This window comes from Vespa velutina, chromosome 14 (assembly GCF_912470025.1).
Source record: "Vespa velutina chromosome 14, iVesVel2.1, whole genome shotgun sequence".
Lineage (NCBI taxonomy): Eukaryota > Metazoa > Arthropoda > Insecta > Hymenoptera > Vespidae > Vespa > Vespa velutina.
The window spans coordinates 5,311,658-5,335,162 of record NC_062201.1 but is presented as its reverse complement, the minus strand read 5'-3'; the positions used below and the strand labels follow the sequence as shown (position 1 = coordinate 5,335,162).

The 23,505-nt window shown below is 40.3% G+C and overlaps 1 protein-coding gene across 3 annotated transcripts in view; it reads left to right on the top strand.

Annotated features, from left to right (window-relative positions):
- The window catches only part of LOC124954070 (glutamate receptor 1), a 131,242-nt gene that overhangs the window by 14,228 nt on the left and 93,509 nt on the right, over window positions 1-23,505 (top strand). The gene's annotated exons all lie outside the window — the stretch shown is intronic.

Genomic DNA, 23,505 nt, shown 5'->3' with positions numbered 1-23,505 from the left:
GATCCGGTGTAATAATTAGCAGCCATACGAAATTAATGTAGCGTGGAATGCGGGAGAGAGGCGAACTTTCGAGGGTGCGGTAATATCAGAGCGTTGCGTGTGCGAGCTTGTCCCATGGCCCATGGCAAACTCGGCAATGCCGATCATTAATAAAGCCGAGCCATACTGGCTCGTTGCTATCTTCGTTGCCGCTTCTTCCCCTGTCCCCCCCCCCCCCCCCCTCTCTCTCTCTCTCTCTCTCTGTCGCTTGGCATCGACTTTCCTATTAATAATCCCTTAAGCCCTCACCGAGTAATACAAACGGGAAAACAAGCTGACAACGACCAACGCGTTTATCGTTGTTTCCAGCGACGAAGGAAAATTCGAAAAAGACAAATACAAAAGTACGTGCGACCAGCAGGTAGGTCTCGCCCACCGTTCGTAACGCTGCAGAATTATAATTTCAATTTCAGCTTGTTGCGATAAATTATCTTTCGGAATTAGCCGCGCTTTATCATATCTATTTTAATTATCGTTAGCGTAGATTTTTCATGTCTATCGGAATTTTCGTAATGGACGAAATCGTTTCGAGATAGTCCGACTAAGTATTTTCTTTTCCGTCTGGTCATACAACATCGCGGAATGGAAGTTGCTTTCGATAGAAGCAAGTATCTGTGATGGAGAAAAAGTGAAAGAAAAAAAAAAAAAAGAAAAATCGAAAGCTCGTGGAAAATTCGTGGAACTGTTCGGTGAATCGTGGAACCTGCGTTCGTTTAGTATTCGTACGTGTATAAAAGGACAATAGGATATCGTAAGCGTAAGCCTACGTTCCCATTCCATGTCAGGCTCCAAGAGAGGAAATCGCTAAGGCACGCTCGCTCGCTAGAACGCACGACGGCGCTAATTACGCGCTCGTCGGTCATTCGAATCCCAGGTCGTTTCATCCGTCGAGAGAGACCGAACGAGAGGATGAAAGTAATTACGAGCCGTGCAAACGATTAATTAAGTAGTCGAACGGGCCCCATGTGCGAATTGTAGAAACGCGCGCCCGGTAAATTGGAGAACAGTCGACGTTATCTACCAGTACGTCTCGCGTTCGCGTCCATAGGCGTTACCTAGTCAATTATATGCTTCGGAACGTATAACTTGTTTTCTAATTTCTCCGACAGAAGACTATGAAGGAGCGAAAAAAGATTGATAGCCCACATTCGTCGGGAAATTTTCAACTCTTCTCAACGAAATACGTATCTCGCATTTAAATTTGTTCTTTCGTTGCTTTTTTCCTTTTTTCTATTTCTTTTCAACAGATCGAATTTGATCTTTTCGTAAGGCTTCATTGCCTTTTATGGCCAGTCAACGAAGCTTTTCCTTAAATGGAATAGTTTCAGCGCGACGACGACACGATTGAAGGATAATATTTGAAAAATATTCAATGGCAGCTCGGACGCGCGCGCACTACCACATTAGCCAAGCGTTTAACGAGCTCTAGATTAGATACATATATGGAGAGGTGTATTCGTTCGTCCTTGTCGGCGTTTCGTACGGGGTTACCGCTAGGTCGACCTTAATAATGGTTAACGATCACGGATTAGCGTTTGGTCTCCAGGTGCCTGGCAAATTATTATTAATGTGGCAGCAGCAGCAGCGGTAGCAGCTGCGAGCCGGTGCAACTGCAATTTCTAATTTTGACCCGGTGACCAAGGGACGCGCGTTTCTAGCTACGCCGTCCGTACACGATGAACGTTTTCGCGAGGATGAAAATTTGTCGTGCGGTGAGAATACTTGACGAGCGCGTACGCGTATTTCCCTTATATTTACCCTTAGCCCACGAACTAACGATTGGAAAAATGTTCGTACGCCTGTCTTTGTCGATATTTTAAATATCGCAATTTTATTTCGAAAAGATACGACGCTTATTCCGTTCAATATCACAGCCATTGCTCTTGTGCTTCTTCCCTTCTCCATAGAAACTTTTATTCGCGATCGCATTGTCTAGACTGGGCTGCTTTCGAGCGACGAGTTGTACGAGTTTGCTGATTCCATCTGCAATTTTATCAAAAAGCCGAGAACTTATGATGGGAAATCGTAGAGAAATTGCTAAAACTTTGATACCCCCTAATTCTCCTCTATAACATACATATTCGTATATGTATTGGTATAAGTATATCGACGACGTACTTACCTATATCGTTTTAAGAAATAAGAAAAGTGCTTTTCACGAATGCAGATTGATCTCGATTGGTCGTTTCAATTTTCAACAAAAACGTATCTACGTCAGGAAAGGTGCGTGCGTGTGTGTGCGCGCGCGCGCGCGCGCGAGTGCGATTTCGAAAGCAGGACAGAAGGAGAAATGGCCGTGTCACGGTTAAAACGTGTCTGGAGTCAGTGGCAGCCAAGTATCGTGTATCACGACACAAGAGACACAGGGGCGAAACCCCTATATGCAGGATGATAACGGTGACTATTATTAATCTACGTAGGACCGTGCAGCAATCAATTACCCTATCTTATGCTATCTCCTTCCACCTCTGCTCCGTCTCTCTCTCTCTCTCTCTCTCTCTCTCTCTCTCTCTCTCTCTCGTTCATTCAGGCAAAGTCCAACATCCTCCAACTCGTGACGTTCGCTAGGAAGTCGACTACGAAATGGTAACGCCCTGCCATTCGGTGAAACGATCTACCTGTACGCTAACGAGTTTCTAGCTCCTTCGTATATGTAGCTTGCGGGGCGGGGGGAGGGGAGTGGACGGTTACTCGTGCGTACGTCTACCGAACGTTCACACGAACGTTCTCATCATAAAGCGTCTCTCGTACGTTTAAAGGAAGAAACGTTTGAAGAAAAAAAGAAGGAAGGTGCGCCTTCTCGAACGTCTCGATATATTTCTGCCGAATGACAAAGGGTGCGCCGTGCAATGCTTTCGGACGATCGAACTTCGGCTAAGGCAGAATCGATATCCCGCTAATCGGTGTGGACTTAAATAACTCTCCTTATTTCTCCTCGGTGCTTATCGATCGAATGAATCGCATCAGCGGAATCCGTTTGAACGATACTATTTTTCAACTACAAATCAGGCGGTTACAAGTCCACCACATCGATTTTTACATCCACGTACATACGCGTGCCCTCTTAGGTACGCATTTATATAATATACGCGGTTTTCATATATGCGGTTCGTTCTGGGTACACTTTTTTCAACGTTCTTTCACAAATGAACGAAACTTTGAAACGATTCTTTTGACGCTTCCTCCATATTATTTTCTATTCATATTGGACATGATAACGAAATACCACCATGACTCTTCGTTACTCGTTCTCTCTCTCTCTCTCTCTCTCTAATTATTTGCGCTCTCTTCATTTATATTAATTATTTCGTTGGACTTAGAAAAAGAATTTTATTAAATATCTCGCATACGCATATGTTCGATAATTAAAGAGTAAAATATTGGCGTGCAGGGAATATAATAGAAATTGAAAAACGAACGATCGAGCGAACGAGCGAAATATGCATTTTTCTTTATGCGAAGAATACCTTTCGATTGAATCGATGCCGAAAGAGAAACGAAATTCGTCCAATGGAACGAATTCATTGTTGATTTCTTTCTATCGTTCGTTCTCTTTTTTAAATAGATTTTACTTTTTTTCTTTTTTTTTTTTTCTTTTTTTTTTTTCTTTTATAACGGACACTCATGAGAAAAGGAAACGCGTTGAACGGTTCTTTGGCCAATGGAAAGCTAAGATCGATCGAATATATTCGTAATGTTCGATTCGATAATAGAACTCGAAAATATTTTTCCCAAAGAAGCAGATCTGTATTGAATTTAGAGTCGACTTTTCGTAGTAAGGTAAGGGCTGGTTGCAATCGTCTAGGTGATAGTGCCGACGACGAAAATGGTGGAATGGTTAAGCCGTTTGTGAGACCGAAACACCGCGTTCGAGGGTGAGAACGGAGCAAGATGAATATTCCATGCTAAATCCGCGGTAGAATCACGGAGAAAGAAATTCAAAGTCGAGAGAGGAAGAGGGTGCAGATAGAGAGAGAGAGAGAGAGAGAGAGAGAGAGAGAGAGAGAGAGAGAGAGAGAGAGAAAGAGAGGGAGAAAGTCTCGTGATCTTTTTTCGCAGAGGATTTACCAGTTACTTTGGAACTTTTGCCTTTCTTACCGAGCGAGAACAAAATCCAAAGAGACTTGACGCTTGTTCGTAAGCACGCTGCGCAATAATCTTACGTAATGAATCAAAATATACGTTTTATCGTATGCAAATTTTTATATCCGTTTACGTATATGTGTGTGATGTATGTACGCATGTATGCATATATGTGTAAAGAAAAAATTTGTCCATCGAGCTCAATTTAATTAAAACGAGGTCTTTGGCCTCGTCATTGTCGTGGCCGTCATCGCCCTCGTGGTAGGTACTCGGGCGCTTTCCGATCGTGTACGATCACTTTTCGCAGATTTCCATTTCTTTATTCACCATACCATTCGAAAAAGAACATTTATGACGTAAACAAAAAAGAGAGATCTAGAATTGAGAGGGGAAAATAAAATGGGGAGAAAAAGGAGGTGGAATAACAATGGATCTCATAGATATTAATGCGTTTGCTCGTTGAATTTCGCGACTCGTTTCGTCATATATAATATTTCGGAAACAGAAAGCAGTGGCAACGACAGCAGTCAGAGATACCTTCCGTCCCGTTCGCTCCGAGCTCGCGCGAGCTATCCTGCATCAGCCTACTTCCGCTCGAGTAAATAGAACCTTAATTAAAACGGCGTCAACTCATCCTCAATTCTCTTCTTTCCACCTCCCTTCTTTCATCCTCTCTTATTTCTTTCTTCCTTGCCCTTTACTTTCTACGATCTTCCAATACTTACTTCGTAGGACGAGTACATATTTTATTATTATATATACGTATCGCGTCGAAAAATACATATACCTATCAAACGATTCCCTGTTCCCTCTCGATTCAAGTTCAAATAGAAAAGATTTAAGAAAGGAATCTTTAGTATTCGAGAGAGGGAGCAGTGGCGCGAGGTAGAAGGCCGCTCGGACGAAGGCCGCTCTATTCTCTTTCAATGCTTTCGCGTATTCCCATTTTCACATATTTTTGCATCTTTTCGGCAGAAAATGTGATTTCGAGGAACCGCCGCGGCCGATAAACGTTTTTCTCGCGTTTTCTCCATTTATTCATGAGTATTTGACTTATTCAAGAAATAAGAAATAAAGGCCTTGAGAAAAGAACTCAATGCTCGAGAGGAGTCCCGCTCCTATCTACCTCTCTTTCTCTTCGTTCTCTTTATTCGCGAACGCAATATGAATTCGAGGCTTAAACCTTTCGCGTTTTTTGATGATATCTCTTGGACGGTAACTCATCTGGACGAACTCTCCGACTGTATAGAAAGAGAAGAAAGGAAAAAGAAAGGGGGAAATGCAAAAAAAAAAGACCAAACGGTGGAAATGGTTTTATCTCCTTTAAAACATTACTCGAATAGAGAGAAAAATAAATCGAGTCGATGGCCGTTATCGTCGTAAAACGATTAACGTTGTTCGCATCGGGCAAGCGAAGGAGAATTTCGTTAGTAGTTTCTCGAAATCTCTTCCAAACAAATAAATTACATCGGTTTCGTGGGTTACGAGGATTCCTCGTGACTCCATAGGAATCTAAGAGAAATCGAATTATCGTGGGAAAAGCTCGGCTAAAAGCGAGAGAGAGAGAGAGAGAGAGAGAGAAAGAATTTTCGCCTTTCGTACTCCGTTCTTTGCGCGCTTCGAAAATAGAGAGGTGATCTTTTCCCGATGGTTGAACGAATTATTCTTTTGTCCCTTTCTTTCTTTCTTTCTTTCTAACGACGAAGACGACAATAGGCCACGAAAAGATTTCTAACGTCACGCGACACGTTTAGCCTCGAGAGAAAGGCGCGAAAGCGATTTTTCGCAATCGTTTCCGCTCCTACGTTTTTATCGCAACTTGTTGTCGACCTAATGCGGATCGAAGAAAAAGAAGAATAAGAAGAAGAAGAAACTTTAGTAAATTCTTAGCTGTAGCTAATCTTTCTCTCGATGCTTTCAGTTTAATCCTCCTTACCGCGAGTTTCGCGTCTTACCTCACTTCAATCCCTTTTTTCTTGATGAGAATTACGTCCAATATAATACGAGTTATACTTTGTAATAACTTTGAGAAAAACTTAGCACGATAGGAAGACAGGGGCAATAATGAAAGTTACTTTTAAATGTATCTTTAGCTTTAATTAAAAAAGGAAAAGATATAAATAGACGGAGAAGGTGATTATACTTATTCAATTGTAATACATGTTTGCTAATGTGAAGAAAAAAAGAAGTAAGGGAATAGACAGAAAAAATATGCAAATATTTCGTTTGAGATGGAAAGGAACGAGAGACGTTTGGGATAAGAGATTTGCCATTCCTTTGTTTACCAGTTGCATACAGCGTGGATGTTAAGGAAAATCGATTCGTGGCAATCGTCGATGTCCGTTGCCGCTTTTCGTAGACTTCCCTATACTTTGCGTCGCGTCGGATTAGGAATGTTCGCACGAGACCATACTCGGTGTGTGTGTGTGTGTGTGTGTGTGTGTGTACTACCGCTTCGAGAAGAACGACAATACTCCACCTCAAGTGAGAACCAAATTACGGATTAATCCTTTGCTCCAAGTCTGGGGCCATCGATACTTTACGTCTTACGTAAAACCAATTATCTTCTTGATGAAGTATAGACGATGCAATGGTTTGACAAGTACACGAGACAGAAAGAGAGATAGAGAGGAATAATTGGAAAATTGCTCTAACTTGATCATTAGAAAGTCGTATCATTACATTTTTTATCTATTCGTCATTTTCTTCGTACAAAAATTGATCGTCCAAATTGTTTATAACAAATTGTTCATAAAAAATTGTTAAATAACAGCAAATTTGTAAACACGCGAATCAGATGAATTTCCCTTTTAAAAGTGACCTTATAAAAATTGTTTATTTATAACAAATTGTTTACAACAAATTGTTAATAATAACGTTAGGCGAAGAAGATAGTAAAAAATATACCCTTTAAAACGGTCCTTCTTTGAAGCCTCTATGACCATTAGTTCCGAAGATATTCCCATGTAAATATAAAAGATATTTTCATTAGCCTAGATTCATTATTCCTTGAAAGGGGTCATTGCCCCATTGGTCTACATAAATTCCTGGAATTTACGCGAGCTTACGCACGGACCACGTGACCATAGTTTTTCTACTTACTACGAGTAGTACGCCCGTTACTCCTTCTGCCACGCGTACCGACATTATGAATGGCAATCTTTCGAAGGCGATATCTTTCGAACGAAAAGTCGTAGAGACTTGAAATAAATACCGTTTAAAACCTCCTCTTTTTATCTATCGATTTCAATCGACGTCCAACCGACGTGATAGGATCGATTTTTTTCGATATTTAGTAAATAGATATCTCGTAAGTACTATCTTTAAAGTCGTCTCCTTTACAGTTATCCACGTGCAAAAATTTATATTAACGATGTAATTAAATGCGATAATGTAATATAAAGAAGCTTAAAGATTAAAAAGTCTTATAACATTGCTTCAAGTGCAAGAATTCGTTTTTTATCAATTCTCTCGGTAGGATATTAAAGTCGAACGAAGAGATAAATATTGTCGCGATGGGGAAAAACAAATAATAATTTCTAATAAACGCGACATTGAACGAACGCGTTTAATTAGAATAGACCGTCATATTCTTTTCTCTCGTTTCTCCGTTTATGCGTTTGAGCGTTGAAGTGTATTATTTATTAATGAGACTTTGCTCGTAAACAAAAGCATGACGAATTGGCGTTTCCCTACTACGTTCCTCCTTTATCCACATATTTTTCTTACTCGGTCCTTCGGCATCGTTCTTTTTTTCGACCGTATATCTTCTTTCCACCGAAAGACATTTGCAAAAAATCGATCGTCCCCCGAAATTCTCAGAAAGCGAAACTTTTGAAGAGACGGTATACCTCGTGAAAACTTAATTAGAGTCTAATTAAATCTTTCGCTGATTTAATTTTTGTTCCTTCTTTATCCAGCTTCGAGCCGTTTATAAAGTAAGGTTCGATAGGATTTTCCTCGCAGGGTTGGAATATGAAAAGGTAAGAATGAAAGAAGATGAAGAAGGAAAATAATGCGTATTCTTTGTCTATTAGCGCGTTCCTCCTTAGCAAACGGATAGAGCCAACTTTCCGTGGGGGCTTATTTAAAAGAGAAAGATAAGGAGGGACAATAAAGAATAATGCGTTGTCCACCAGTGGGATAGTTAAAGTACTTGTCTTATAATTACTCCCCTTTAGCGCTATCCGCGGCGCTGTGCTTTCTCCTTTCTCTTTCCTCTTAACGCGTAACGATTATAGAGACGTCACGATCGTTATTTTTAATGAAAAAAAAAAAAAAAAAAAAAAAAAGAAAAAAGAAATAAAAAATGGTAGAGCCGTCATCGAGCGAGAAATCAAAAAATATATCGACCGTATCGCAATCGAGTGGCTTCTCATATACGAATATTCTCCTGAACACGCTCGAACGTCTACGAAGTAACTTAACCAATTCGCACCGCTGTTAGATTACGAACTAACGATAACGGACAAATCGATATACATATAAAACGAAATATTATGATCTTTTCTGGGCAACGTTATATTCGACGGAAGGAAAAGAGAGATAGATAGATAGAGAGAGAGAGAGAGAGAGAGAGAGAGAGAGAGAGAGAGAGAGAGAGAGAGAGAGAGAGAAGGAAAGACATTATAGTCAACCAATTGCAAGAATTCATATAGAAAAGAAACCGAGTAGATCGAAATCGCGATATCCCTTTAGCGTACGACGTGCGCGAGTTTTCGTAATGATACGCCATAAGAATGGTTAGAAAGGAGAGAAAGAGAGGAAAAATGAGCCACGGAAATGTAAAGCAAAGAGGAAAGGTCACTAATTGTATGACCCGGAAACGAAAGAGTAGTCGTTCGATAAAGCTATGGAAAAGCGATATCGAAGCCGGTGTTTTTCCGTAGAACGAATAACAGTCGCCTGCGAAGAGTAGTGATGGGAAATACCGAATGAACCGTTTATGGGCATATTCGTGCGATTTCACCGACCGTTTTCATTATTCTAACCAATAGAAACGGAAACGTCGTATCCATGGTAATTCGGTCAAGCGAGTTTCTCGATCGTTGTTTGATCCAATAGATAAAATGTGAAAGGTTGGATTATTTTTACAACGTCTCGTCGAAAAAGCGTAAATTATACCAACGGGAAAAAGGCTTTGGAACTCGCTTGGTATCGATCGACATACAATTCGTTTTACGTATACTCTCTTTTCGCCTTATTATGCCCCTCTCCCCAGAGTCCTCCTCCGTCTCCTTAGTAGTCACTCTTCGTGGTTGGTAGCTTCTCTTTCGCTTTCTTGGTATTTCCGCTATATTTCCAGCCGTGTTTGCACATTTTGCGTGGGCGCGCGAGCGCACATCCCGTGAACGTTGGCGATTCTCACTCAATTCGGACCCTCACAGTAAAAGATTTCATTTTCGATTAATACGATATTAATGGCATCTTTACGTTAAAAATTAATGGCGAAACGGGATGGTTTTAAAATCAGTAGGACGTTAGCAAAAGTAACTTCATGTAGATAGGTTTGCTCCCTTTCATATAGATATATTCGCTAAAGATAGGAATATCTTGACTTTGTGCGTGGCTCGAGGCGCCGCGAAATAGAAAATTGGCCCATCCATTTCTCGTAGCACTTTTCCTGCCAACTCGGGATTGCCGGCTCGGCGTTGAATAAATGCATGTATCTCGAAGGCATATCGCGCTTTGCGAACCACCAACTTCTAGTAATCTTAGATAGTCTCTCTCTCTCTCTCTCTCGAGCGTTATATCGGGAGGGATCGAAAATGTAGGAGGCAATGATTGCGAGTCAACGAAAACGTATGAATGAACAAATAAAATTTCGGTAAATATACTTACATTTATATTTATATCCTACAAAGTTGAAACTATGTACTTATCCGTTTTCAAAAGTAGCGAAAGACGAAGTAAAACGATCGCGAGAGAATAAAATATTTCAATGGCCGAGTCGACGGAATTTTGCTCAATTCCAAGCACCGGGGATCTCTATTAAGAAGGCAAATAGCATGTCTCAAGAAGCTTGGCCACTTAATACCCGGTTTACACTATCTACTTTCAGGATTGTGCGTCTTTGTATTTTCTCTCTCTCTCTCTCTCTCTCTCTCTCTCTCTCTCTCTCTCTCTCTCTCTCTCTCTCTCTCTATACCATTTCCCATTTTCTTTTGACTCGCTTTCATCCTCTCATTTTCTCTTAGCTTCTTCATCACAGTAGCCCTCGACGATCCATCTTAAGAGTCGCATTCGTCCAAGGCATTAATGGGGAACGAGTTCGCACAAGGAGGAGATGGACCGAGGTTGTTTCGACGAGAAGAATAAGGAGACTAACAATACGAGCCGATAAAACTTGAGAAAGAAAAAGGCTCGAGGATTGAGGTATTTAGAAAAAGAGTGACGGACCTAGGTCAAATAAAAGAGAGAAAAAAAGTTACTTTCGTTATTCGAGGCTCGACAAAATCCTTGTTTTCCTATAGGGGACAAACTAGAGAGAGACAGGAGAAGAAAAGTATTTGCGAAAGTTTCTCTCAAAGAGAAATTTCTAATCAGATTGACTTTTCATTTTATATAGATTGATTAAGAAACGGCATCGCGTCCAATCGCAGCAACTTTTTCAGAAAGAGCGCGATCGAGTCACACTTGACGAATAAACAATTTTTAAGCATTGAGAATAGGTTCAAACGTGCACGAAGACAAGTATAACGTAATTGCAGTAAGAACGTCTTTTTGCCAAAAAATCTTACGTTCGCGTTTTGTATACGCCAAAAAGATTGTGTGAAAGCTTTTACTCTTTCTCTTTAACTTTGATTGCGATCATCCCTTAAAACGTAAACGTCGAGAAAAAGCTTCGAGAAGATGAAACAAGTTAAAGAAGCGAGGGGGAGAGAGAAAGAAATGAAAGGATAGCGGGTGGAACTTTCGACTTATATTCTTACTATTAGATTGTGATTTAATAAGCCCTTATTAAGAGTTTTTCTTTTTTATTACACAAGTATCTATCAATTAACGCATGATTATGGTACGAGTAATTTGAAAATATATACGTGGGTATGGTTGGTAAACGATACTTTCGAAACGTAGGATTTGTTTGAATTTTATTATCCATCGGTCCAACAAGAGGGAAATACGTAAAGGAAAGAATGAGAGGGCAGTTAAAAGGATCAATGCGGCGACGGCGGCAGCGTCGGCAATTCAACGATCGAACTGGTAAAAAGAGAAGATCCCATTTCCTTCCCGACTACATTGGTCAATTGGTCGCGAGAGCCTTTCGAAAGAGCCCGCACGTCCATTGCCCTGTCGTTGCAGAACCGGCTCGAGAGAGAAAGATCTCGGGCCATTATCGGCTGATATATTATCGGTGCGAAAGTATAATCGTTTGAGCGAGAAAGCGAACGGACATTGCTAGTAAGTTGGTACTCCTTTAATCCGGGCCTCCTTCGCCTTTTCATTCTCCTTCTTGAATCAGAGCCACCATCACTACTACCTACTACCACCACCATCGCTATCTCTCTCAAGATCTTACCAATATCATCTCGCCACACGGCATACGTACATATACGAATGTGTAGAACTGGGATAAGTATCAACGGCAAAGAAACTTTTATTCGCTTCGACTAGCGACGGTCAGACAGGAATTTAACTTTGGTTTTTTCAACGAGTGCTTTTTCTTTCGAGCTTTCCGCCCTATCGAAGGAAGGAAGCCAGGAAGGAACGAATAAAAGAAAGAAAGGGAACGATTAACTCGTAATCGGTTCACTGCTCATCCGATTGAACTCTCGATGTATACTTACCTTGAGAACGAAATACGTCCGCTCGCCTTTCGTTTCTTCTTTCTTCCTTTTACTTCTTATTTTCGGATCAATAATCGTGAACGTTTTTTTAACACTGACTCCTCCACTCCCAGGATTTTTTCTCTCGTTTTCCATACTTAAGATCTTGAGATGCTTTATGAAAATTTTCGATCGATTGTGATGGTACGTAGAGAGAGAGAGAGAGAGAGAGAGAGAGAGAGAGAGAGAGAGAGAGAGATGACGGTCTCCTCTTGTAATTGAATGATGGTGGCTAGATGAGAGTTCGCGATGATTGTAATGGGTAGGAAGACCGAATGATATTAATGCGTTTGCAGATTGTTAACGGGACACATTGGAATGAGAAGGGAATGCTCGCGTCTTTACAAAGTACGCGGTCGGTCTTCGGTTCGTTCTCTGTCCGCCGGATTTCTCCTCCTTTCGCTGTTCATCGTACGTATCTATAGATATACGTAGGAACTTTTGAACGAAGAGGATTAACATGGAACGCTATGTCCTCCCATAGTGGATCATTCGTCATTGTCGACTCGACGTGACTCGGAGTAGGAAAGCGTCTTTACCGTTTGCCTTTTCAACCGACACGCTCAAAAAAAGAAATTTATGCTTTAATCTCCGTCCGTATATTAACTCTGTCGGTATCGATATATGAAATAATATGATTCTAAATAATTCGTAAGGAAAGCTTAAGTCGATCCTTTCGTTTGTCGAACGTTTCGAATGGGCCGATAGAATAATGTAGAACATTAGTAAATATGCTGTAAGTATTTGTAAATTATAATGATATTACGATTTCTTGTTGTATTGGTAAACGATAGCGATCATTACGCAATTTCGCAACATTGATCATAATCTGACTACGTATTCTGATTCCTGAGATTAATAATAATTCATCATCTTTGGTATGTACGTTGAATATGTAGCGTTGAAACCTCTCAACTATCAATTTACTTTTGATAACCATTCTTATCTTTTTTTATGCTAGAAAGTTTTGGGAAAACAATTTTTTAATCAATTTCGAATCCTGATACATTTGTCTTGTTAATATCTTACTTGCTATCAAAATCAACATTTTATGCTCACTATAATATTATAATATTACAATAAACAAATACCGACAATTGGAATTATATATTTCTATAGGTTTTCTTATTCGTTTGTATTGTTATCGTTGTACCGCTACAACAATATCGAAAGCATTGAAATTAATACAATTTTCATTTCGATGTACGTGCTCGTTCGATTCTACTGGACCCAATAAAAATGATTTCCTATCCTCTATATATATATATATATATAAATATATACGATGTATGTCTTTAATAATGGATAGTAGTGATATGTAGGTATACAATTTATTTCTATTTAATTATTTTATTTTTCGATAATCTCGAGCTCGCACGGCACAATGATACGTGAAATGCCACGTAATACGTGAAAATGAAGAAATATCGTTAATTAGACGTTAACCAAATGATCTATTCACTGGCCGAATTAACTGTACCTGTGAAAATCCTCTAACGGCAACGATTCTCCAGATCCTCGGCTAGTTAGCGTACAAACAGTTGCTCGCACCTTCGATTCGATGCGTTCGGTAATCGCTCCTGGTAGCTTCGATAATCGGTACAAGTCTCTCCCCGCCCCCCCCCCCTCTCTCTCTCTCTCTCTCTCTCTGTTCCAGAACTCCCGAAATAGCCGATCTGACCACAATACTAAACACATCAAAGACTTAGCCAGCATATGTACACGTTGGTTTCTACACCTTCGTTCTAGAGAATATTGCAAAAGAAAGATATGCTCCGTCATTATTTTGTCGATTCGCGACTATTATATGCTCTTTAAAGGTACGCTACATGATATCATGTAAGTGGGCTATTTTATACATGTATATAGGTTTTTTAGAAATCACTGGAACGAGCGAACAAACATACAGAATCTATCGTGGAATCGATTCGTGTGCACGTTTCGCGTGGATTTCGAATTGACCGATATTCGATCTCAAAAGGGAAAAAGATAACATCGACGTTGGACGATGGGTTCTCGAATGAGCGCGTATGCCTATCTAACTGGGTACATAGCTGCATAGATAGCCAGAACACATAGCTTGAAAGGTATAGGAGCGATACTGAATTGCCATTGGTTTTCGTTGACGTGCTTCGCAATGGGCCGAACGATGTCGTTTCTGGTAAAATTGTGTTCGTTTTAAACCGTCGCGCTTCTATATCAGCGTAGTTGTACGCCAAGTGAACTCTCGAAAGCCCGTAAAAACATGGATACTTGGTGGGTGTTGTCGTTAAAATGCCACAGTCTCTATAAGTAATTGAAGATAAGTATAATTTAACTCGGTGAACGTAACTACATTAGGTGTAATTAGTATCGGTTTTCTAATGCAAGCTCTTTTAACGCGGATACGATCTCATTGTCGGATCCAGGTCATCCATGTCTATAGTACGAACGTAGTAAGTACTCAGGAACTAGCCGACCGCTTGGACCGTGGCGAATATGGCGGCCACCCTTGTCTCCTCTTCCTCCACGGCCTTCACGTACACGTTCGAAACAAACGCAATTAAAGAGAAACGTGACACGGATAACGTTCTACGCTCTTGACTATCGAGCGTAGAGACCCTTCGGTCTTCCCCCTACTCCTTCCTTTGATCCCCTCCTCGTGTCCTCTACGTATCCTCTTCCAGCCTTTTGTATACCTTCGTTTATCTTTTATCGAAGCTTTATCATAGCTTTCGCTCAAGGACGGATGATATTAGAAATAAATTTACAATTTTTCCCTATGTTTCCCTTCGATATCTCTCTATATTTGATTATTTCAAAGGAAGGAAAAAAACAAAAAAAAAAAAAAAAAAAAAAGAAAGAAGAAAAAAGGAAAAGAACTATCCACGGCGAACGAATTTCTATAGACTTAACCAAACGTCGAGGTTGAAATGAAATTCGAGCGATGTTAAAGCTTTTCGAAAGCACCGAAATGGTTACGCTGCACGTCACTATTTCTTTTCTATGTCCACGTATTTTTTATTTTTACGTTTTGTCTTTATTTTTCGTTCTGCGAATTGTTTAAAAAAAAATTGTCGATTTTCGTCAAAGTTATTCCTTAGAAATTCCGTTGGTATTTTCTGATAAATTTTCAAAAATGTTTTTCGTTTTCGCAGAGCTTCGCTAATGTCTTTTTGTTCTTCTGCAAATTTATGATAAAACTCGGAGAATTTTTGCTTTACACGCGAATAATTCGTCCGGAAAGCGAAAAAATTTTCTTTTTTCGCGTGCTTCTCTTTTCTCCTTTCTTCCACCTCTCTCTCTCTCTCTCTCTCTCTCTTTCCCCTTTTTTTTTGTTTGTTCCACGGAATTTAGCACGCATCTGTGGCTCCTTCTAATTCATTCGCAATTTGTTTGCTCTCTTTCTTCGTCAGTACTACGTGTTTCCTTGACAGCGGATATCCAGGACTTGTCTTTCGACGAATAACGAAATGCTATCGCGTTAAGAGAACCTATTACGCATTCAACCAACGTTTCTTCTCTCTTTTCGCATAATCGTATTCTTCTCCTTTTATTCCGTATTGATTCTCTTTTATTCTTTCCTGAAAACAGAAGCACGTAATTGGCAACAATTCTAACGATATTTCCGGGTGCAAGGAAAAGAAAGAATGAAACTTTGCTCGTGATATTTTCATAGGAAAGTTTTTTTTTTCTAGTCGTGCCAAAACAAACGTAAAAGAAAAAACGAAATTATATTTTTTTTCTCTTGACTCATTCCGTCGTTTTACTTATTCCTCCATATTTTCCAGATAGATCTTTGCATTGCTCTTTTAATCGTTTATTTTTACAAAAACCAACACCCTAATGCAAATAAAGAACAATTTAATAGCAATTACTTTTGTTAAATATTTAACTTTTTTCATTCTCCTCCACGTATAATCTCTTTTACACGATCGTTCAACGTTATTATTTCACTTACTTTGCGAAATCCTAATTTCCATTAATTCCACGGAAGATTTCCTTCCCTTCCCTCCCCCCCCCCCCCTCTCCCCTCCCCCCCCCCCGTCTCTCTCTCTCTCGTTCCTTCACCAACCATTTATTTGATCTCATCAAAGTAAGGACAAAATTGGAAATTTTAGAGGACATGTAAGTTTAAAAGTTGAATTAATAGAAACGTTTCGGATAGATAACGACGATGACGACGACAACAACACGTTGTTATAAACATAAGAGAAAGGAAGGACGTTTAGTTCAATAGATTTTGCGTATGAGAGGATAAACTCGGAGCAACATCGTATCTAGCAATAAACTCGCGCGCGTACATTATACGGTCGACCGTCTCGTAAAACGGATCTATATATTCGTCGCTGCCAATAACTCGTCCGTAGCGTAGGCGAGAAAGTGTGAAAAGGAGTTTTGCCCATCGACGTTCTCTGCACGCATACATATCTATATTCGTTAATACATATGTATATACCTAGCTGTATCTAGCTAGCTGGAATTATCGGAACTCGTTCGAGAATTCGTCTATCCATCGTTTAAGCAAGAGAGCCGATGATTTTTCCAAACATCGTAGTACGTTAATTCGCGATAGAGACGCATCACGCACACAATCAAGATTCCAAGAGGAATTTAATAAGCCCATTTCGTTGGAAAAAGAGAACACGTGAGTACGTATATAGTGCGTATATTTATTCGATAAAAAGATTTCGTTCGATGCCAAGTCAGCCGATTCATCATTTTGCATCGATTACCTATCGTATCTTTATATAAACGTAGATACATATTTATGAACGTACAACTGATCGCGACACAGTGTTATATCCATAATCAGTGCTTTATGACAGATTACAGCTTAACGAACATAAGCCTAATGTTACACTAATACCATCGACTATCCAAACGGCTTATCATTCGGTCTTAGGATTAGCTTTACTCAAAGATAGTAATTAATTGACATTAGAAAGGGACGTCGCTGTCGATCGCTAGAGGAATAAGAAATTAAAGATAAAAAGACGAGGCAAATCGAACGATCCTGTCTGTGCCCATCATCATTGTTCGAGCAAACGAGAGAGAGAGAGAGAGAGAGAGAGAGAGAGAGAGAGAGAGAGAGAGAGAGAAATGATAAGAGAGTCGGTGACGGAGAGGAGTTCTTTAAATTTCTCGTGGTATTTTCTCGTATTTCCTTGAAGCGCCAGCGAAGCTTTTCCTAACGCCAGCAAATTTCCAGCTCGCTCGTTCCAGCATGCTAGAGGATTCGGGTCAGTTAGAGCCGCGTTACTCTCTGACGCTATATACTCGCTCCTTTTCTCGCTTATTTTCTCTCGTCCTTGGTCCTCTTGACTTCTTTTCTAGTTTCTCCTTAGCGGCTTTAACTCGTCATTTCTTAATATATGGCATCTTTATCGCACTCCTCCCACCCCAACTCGGCTTATTCTAATATCTTACAAGCCGACGCGATATACCCCGAAGATTCTTTCGTTATATTCTTCGATGGAGATACGGGTAAGCCTACGTCCTGGTTCCTTCGAGCACTTATACTCGTATTCTATGTGCTCCCAAAATACGAGAGATATGGCGAAATTTACGAATCCCACGGCTTCGAGAGTCGATCGGTCGCTCGCCGATAGAGAGCTCGGTTTATCGAACAACTCGAGAGGGAATAACTCGTGGAAGAGTGTACGAACGTATCTCAGAAAATCTTTTCTCTTGCGAGATTTGCCTTGGTTTGCGCTTCTAATCGCTAAAAGTAAGAAAAAAATATTTTCCACATTGATCCAGAGGAAAGGATAAATGAGTATATAAAAGATATAACGAGCTTTTTACCGGATACGGGACCTTATCAAAGCTCTTTTGTTCTCGTACGTACGCAATTCAAACGCAAACGCGTTATCGTATCTCTCTTTAGGAGTCTTGCAATTATAAGACCATGAAAATTCATGAATAAAGCGATACGGCAGGATGAAATAAATATACGCGTCGCAAAAAAGCACGATTACGTGGTGATTTTGGCTAATTTATGTCCGTATTCCGATATGCCGGAAAGATATTTCTTAAAAAGGCAACGCGCCGTACGCGGAGCGAAGAAGAAGAAAAAAATGTCACGCCCGATGAGATTTATCGAACTTGTTCTCCCTTCTCCGGAGAAAGGGAGGAAGCATCGGTGAAACAATGCGCTTCTTTCTTTTTCTCCAATCTTCGAATCTTTCATTAAACTCTCACAATCAAATATATTTTTTCTTTCTATTCTTTCCATTGCCGGGGAAGCGGCAATTTTTTTAAGACAAACCTCCTTGGAAAGGAGAAAATGAATTTTTGTAAAAAGGACCGAATACACCGAGTACACTTTATTCTCGTACTCTTTTAGTTCCGCCCATCTAGTTTTCTTTCTCGGGGAAAAGCGAGAGACACGACTCGTATTGTGCCCAGAGGTTGACACTGCGCGTCCAGTCGAGATGGCATTACGAAAAATATTTGAATGTGAATATAACCGCTGTCCAGTCTCCCCTCTATTCCACCCTCCTTTCCCTTCTACCACGGACCAGCCCGAAAATATAATTCAGAGACCGTTTCAACAATAGCGGCTCCCTGTACCACCGACCATTTTATCCTCCGTTATGTAAATCGATGCAAAATAGCGCCGGCGAGCTGGAAAGCGTGGACTTACATACGTAGAAAACGCGCTGTCGGATCCGCCTGTTCGTACGCGGAACATTCGCCGTATTACTCTCGGATCTGCCAAGTATTTATCTTATGGACCGTTTACCTCTCTCTCTCTCTCTCTCTCTCTTTCACTGTGGCGCCGTCAATTCCAAATTCGATTCGAGAATGGGGTTTCGTTAAACGCCACGATCGATAGATTAATGTAAAAATCTCGTTAGATTTTATCTTACAGAGAGTTAAACGTAGTAGGAAAGTCCACTAGCGAAAAAACGACGTCTGACATTTCCTACGTTTACCTTTTTATTTCTTATTTCAAACTCGAAACATTTTCACGAACGAAATAAATGTTAATAGGGTAATAGGCGTCACCGCGGCTTTGTCATTTCCCCGTTCCGTCGTTTTCTTTTTATCTTCTCGAAAATCGTTTTGAACAAACGAAAGAAGGAAAAAAGGAGAAAGGAGAGAGATGGGAAAAAGGAATCGAGATAGATGGAGGGTCGGGGGAAGTAAAGGGATGGCCGCGCCAATCAGGAGAGTTTTTCCAGGCTCCTGGTGATTCTCTCTCATTTCTCCTATCTGTTCTTTCTTTTCTGCTTTACTTTCTTGCTTCCTTCCTCCAACGAACGGCAGTCGCGCAAAATCGTGAATTCCTGCACCTCCTTGTCCCGTCCTTATCTGATGGCTCGTGTTAAATCGCCCATTACCCAATTGCCGTGGCATACACATACGTATGCGTCTATGTCCGTAGACTCGCACGTGCAATCTTCTACCAAGGTAGAAATACGTGAGTATGTATTTCTCTCTGTCTTTTATATACGTAATGTACGGCACGTAGGTATATAGAGAGTTGGTTGGTCGATTCGCTACAAGCAGCCATCCATAAGCTCACGTAGGAATATATATTTTGTTGGAGGATTCGGTGGGCCGAGACGGCAGCTGTATCAGCCGATCGTTTCTCCTTTTGGTTTTGCTTTTTCTTCGTTAATGTTCCTTTCTACGAGAATAGAGACTACCAAAAACGTGTCTCCCGTTTAAACTGCAATCGCTGGACTTATGTAAGTGCGTTCCATAAACGCGGTATATGTAGGATGTAATTCCTTTCCAACAGCCCCATCCGTTCTAAATCCTTTCCTTCTCCTTTCTTCTCCTTTTCTTTTCTCTCTATCTCTCTCTGTCTGTCTCTCTCTCTCTCTCTCTCTCTCCCTCTCTCTTTATATTCTTCTACGTACGATACCGCGATCCTCGCCGATTCCACGTCGTATCGTCGAGTGCACATCGACGTAGTAAATCGAATGCTTTTTCTCGAGCTCGTACGGCTCGTTTTTCTTCGAGATGGGATCCTATTTCGTTCTCCATTCTTTCGATCTTCTCTCTTCGAGACGAAAGGGAAGTTTTGCCTTCGTTAAAGCGCACCTGGAATTGTTTGTCTCTGTTCATCGCTTTTTTCGAATTAACGCGCCTATAGGAGGAACGCGATAGAGTAGAAGGTGGACGCTGTAGAAAGGGATCGATAATTTTGGCTATTGTTCCGTAAATATCGTAACATAATATGGATACAAGTGTAGAGTTTACGTTTCAATCGTTACGATTTCGCGCAAAGCGGAAATTAATGTTATTTTAGGTAATAGAACGATCGAGTTTGATCAGAGTCGCTGTGGTTGAATCGTTAAACAATGGTAACGAAGCATCGAATCATTACTACCGGAGATCCTACGATCAATGTATCCAGCCAAATGAAACCGATCGAGGAAGATTCGGCAAATTTTTCGTTTTAACGTCAACTAACCTCCGTGGTTTGTACGTGCTAAAAACGTGCCACGTTTATTTCCGATGAAATTATTATGCATCCGTACCGTAACTATTAGAGTTTCATTTCACGCGATAAAATCGAACCGATATTAAATTCTACGCTATACTTTTCCAAACATCTGCGGTATGCGTGCAACCCAAAAGAAAAAAAAAGTTTCTTAAAAATCGATGCACGCGCGTTTGCGCTCCGATACCGAGTCGTTAACGAGACTCTACTTCCGTAGAGTATTTTCATTCGAAAAGGAGAACTCGGCTCGGAATAATATTTTCGAAAGTCAAACGGATTTCCTGATTTTCCCTATCTTAGGCTGGTACGAACGCGAAAATGAATTATAGAAGATTTGACATTTCGTATTAACTCGAACAAAGTTAGACATATTTCAAGCACCGCGAGATTTTATTTGCCTCTTTAGTAATTTTAAAACTAAAGGGGCTAACACAATACCTCCGTAGGCGTCCTTTAAAATTCTCTCTAAGGGAAATTGCGAAATTTATTATCCGTCATATGTCAGAGAGAATATATCCGTACGAATGGAAAATAATTTGAAGAAGTAAAGAAATCGGTCGTGAGTAAAAAAAAAAAAAAAGAAAAAAAAGAGAAAAAGAAAAAAAAAATTGTAATTTCCGATGTAACAACACGTAGTAATAGATTCGGCCGGAAGGAATTAATCGATGATGCGAAATGTAGGATGGTGTTATATAGTGGCGTATGCTGGAAATGAGTAGGACGTTAATGCGAGCTCGTAACGAATGCAAAAATTAATGGTACTCCGAAATGTAATTACATCACGGTACATCAGGATACTCGACGTTTCATAGCTTAACACGATCCAAGTACTGCGGAATTCTCCAATTGTCGATAGATAAACTGAAAATTGAGTTTGAGATCAGCTCGTAACTAGGCTCGACCAAAGGAGATCAATATAAGTAAAAGAAATGAAGGAGAGCAAAGCAGTCGTATAATAATAAAAAGTTGTCGTATTGATTCTCAAAGTACGTTTTTTTATTAGCAAATTAGTCACGTCTTAGCAATCAATCAAGCCCTTCAATTATTATCACTTTCGAGTTAATCGGTGGATTCTTATTTCGTTCTACATGTTACGAGAAATTTTAGACATTTCTCTTAGGCGTCGTTACAGGAGCATTCGTTAGAGCCGACATTTAGCGGCTGCTCTCCTTCTTGAATTACCATTGGTGATGGTAATATTCCGCATTCCGAAAAGTTTTCAGTTGATTAAAGGCAATTAAGTCGCTCCGGCATAAAAACTTCGTAGGATGTTGCGAGCAAGCCGGAATATATCTCGGCGAAGAATGATCGAATATACCTACCGAAAGCACGGCTCCACTCTTGCTTTTCTCTCCTTTCTATTTGTCTCTCTCTCTCTCTCTCTCTCTCTCTCTCTCTCTCTCTTTGACGACAACGAAACGAATCTACGAGAACTATGTTATTACTTATTATTTCGTTAAATTTCGCCTACGCGAAATTTTCTCTCCGCCGAGTATTTTGAGCCATACGGCTGAAAAAGAATTATCGGTACGTACGATAGAAGAGAAAACTCGTTGCTCTTCCGGAGAAACTTTGAAGAAGTATAAGAAATTCATAGAGTTCGAAAGCTTCCTAGAATTCTCGTCTCGGGGAGGGAGTGTGGAGGGAAGTGAGTACGATGAGAAATATCAATCTCCAATATCAACTACGCGCGACTCTTTAACTCATATCTACTTCTCTGCCATATTTACGGATAATTTAATTAAGTATACACGTCCATGCGTAGATAACTTTTTAATTATATCATTCGGGCGTGCAGTATCGGGCGTGCAATCGATAATTAACGAGAACATTGGCAAACCCAATTGCGATAAGTAGATATTGCATTTTACAAATAATCGAGCGAAACCTGTCCATTACGTGCTCGAACGAATCCGCAGACTCTTCTGCTAAAGTTTACATTCTACGAATGGAAATATCAATTTCGTAAGGAGGCGAATAAAGATTCGGGTGAGCATTTTAATCGATACCATGAGACACTTCTCGTTCGATTATTTGCTAAAGGGTGTACGGCTGGTTCTCGTAGAGAAGAGGAAGAGGGAGAGAGAGGACGGGGGTTAATATTGGCTATGCGGAAAACGTGTTCGCCAGAGGTGGCGAGGAGTGATAAGAGGGTTGGGCTTCGACTATAGTGGAGTTAATACGATCAGCACGCAGAGTAGTATCCCGTGGGAAAGAGGAGATCATAGATGGCATCTCCACTTCGGTGGTCACGCTTCGTTGCTCGTATCGAATAAATAGAACGATTATCTACGGGTAGTAATAATTAAAGGCCTAACTTGTTTAATCTCAATTTAAATTGTTCGATAGACAGAGATTTTCTTACTTGCGAAAAAAACTTTAAGAATCGTCTATCTAGGAGAGAAAGTCTTGGGAGATTTTCAAATTATAAGAAACGATGGCTCTTCAAAAGAGCACACTTATGATTAAGGAAAAGTGATAAAAAATGCTGTTATAAATCAACTATGAAATATTAATCATTTGACATCAATAAAGAAAACCGAATAGAGCCCTAATGAAATGGATTATGTTAGAAAGATATGAGAAAGATATAAAGATATAAGAAAATAAAGGAACGTTGCCGTAAGAAGAAGGTAGATTTTGAGATTACGGATGAAAGAAAGTATCGTATCTCGAAATAGGCGATCGATATAGATAGTAGATGGTACAAGTCAGCGTCGCGCCGCAAAATCCTCCTGACCGAGAGGTTGTAACGCGGTAGCGACGAAAGATGATGGAGGAGAATGAGAGGACAGGAAAGGAAATTTTATTGGCGGTCAATCGGCTATATGGGATTATCCGTTGCGGTTGTGTGCGCAGGAACGCTCGCGTATGTACACACCAAGCCCTAATCCAGTTGGGGTTGCCTGGATAGTTTGTCGATACACACCTATGACACGGTATAACTGTATGTATGGATGTATGTATGTATGTATGTACGTCTCTACGTATGTCCCTACGTATGTCTCCTACGTATGTACGTACATATATCTAGGTAGGTACGTATCTACCTGCACAGACGCATACGTGCATCGTCCAAGCTCACACGTGGAAACATGAGCTCACAGAGGCACAGAT